This window comes from Anneissia japonica, unplaced genomic scaffold (genome assembly GCF_011630105.1).
Source record: "Anneissia japonica isolate Jap-2015-1 unplaced genomic scaffold, ASM1163010v1 scaffold4647_len11574_cov130, whole genome shotgun sequence".
In the NCBI taxonomy this organism is placed as follows: Eukaryota; Metazoa; Echinodermata; class Crinoidea; order Comatulida; family Comatulidae; genus Anneissia; species Anneissia japonica.
Window position 1 is genome coordinate 9,209 of NW_022722601.1, and position 1,559 is coordinate 10,767.

Genomic DNA, 1,559 nt, shown 5'->3' on the forward strand with positions numbered 1-1,559 from the left:
AATCCCGCTCGCTTACAGGACGCCACTGACCCAAGCCAATGCCCAAGCTAAAGATGTCACGCATAATCACGTGACAAGTGACGACACACGATGTCGCCCTCTAAAGTACCTTATGAAACCTCTAACAAATAATATTAATTATTTGACTGCAAATATAGTAATAATATCTAATAATATTAATTTAAAAAAATACTTAGACCTACTCCCAGAGCTACTCATTGGAGCTAAAACTAATTTATTTTAGTTCTCAAATATGTATATTCTTTATGTTGATTTATTAATTAAATTTTCACTACAGGATATTTTACAGCATTTATTTATTTATTTATTTATTATTAATTTTTTTTCTTGAATTTTATAATTGAGGGCCATTTTTTATTTCTTGATTCAATTCTTGCTTATACAGTATTTAAATATTTGAAGATTAGAAAAAAAATATATCATTTCTATTACCGAATTTTTCATTGGGGCCATTTTTACCTACCTGTCTTATGGGGCCATTTTTACCGGGGCCATTTTTTCCAGGACCATTTTTTCCGGGGCCATTTTTTCTGGGGCCATTTTTTCCGGGGCCATTCTTACCTACATTCTTTTTTACCCATAATATTACAAAAAATTTCTAAAAACCAGACTAATGAGACTACTTCGATGCTGTTGCTGGCTTAGATGCCTACGTTACGTAATCGTGTCCTTGTAATCGGAGCCGAATTTACCGTTAAGCAAGTTAATTTACCGTTATTCCAGTAAAGTTAAGTCACTTAAGTGACTTAATTCCTTTATTTAGCTATAATTGAGTGGTTCACGTCGAACTTTTAACTAGTTAAGTGGATCTATATCTAGATAAAAGTTCGACGTGAACCTAATGAGTCAGCTTTTTATTGACACAGTATCAAATATTAATTGCCTTTATCAGTGCAATACTTCCATAACATGTAACAATAAGATTTTAGACTTGGTACTTTGTAGCAAACATCTCGACCCTTCTAGTATTACGTCTGGATTAAATATTTTCAAATCTGATCATGAATCTTTGTCTATTTTTTATACATTTCAGTGCAATAATAATACTAATAATTTTAATAATAATGATAATAGACTTTTATACAATTTTTAAAAACTCAATTTTAATGACCTTGTAAATACTTACAATTTTATTCCTTGGAACATCCTTGATTTAACTAATGATGTTAATGAGGCCACTTCTTTATTTTATTATTTACTCCATGCAACAATTAAAGATCTTGTTCCTGTGTTTAAACCAAAAAGAAAACTCCCACCTTGGTTTAATCATGAATTATACAACCCTTTAAAACTTAAGGAAAAATTATTTAAAATTAAGAAAAGAACTAAACCTCGACTTGCTGTTGAAGATTTTAGAATGGCCAAAACAAATTTTAAAAAATTTGTAATCAGCGGTACAGACAGTATGTTGTTGCTCTTTCAAACGATCTCAACATCAATCTTAAAAGATTTTGGTCTTGGATTAGAACATTACGGAAGTCATCAACTTTGCCCTCTGTACTTCATTATCAAGGTCAAGTCCATGCCACCTCTTTGAA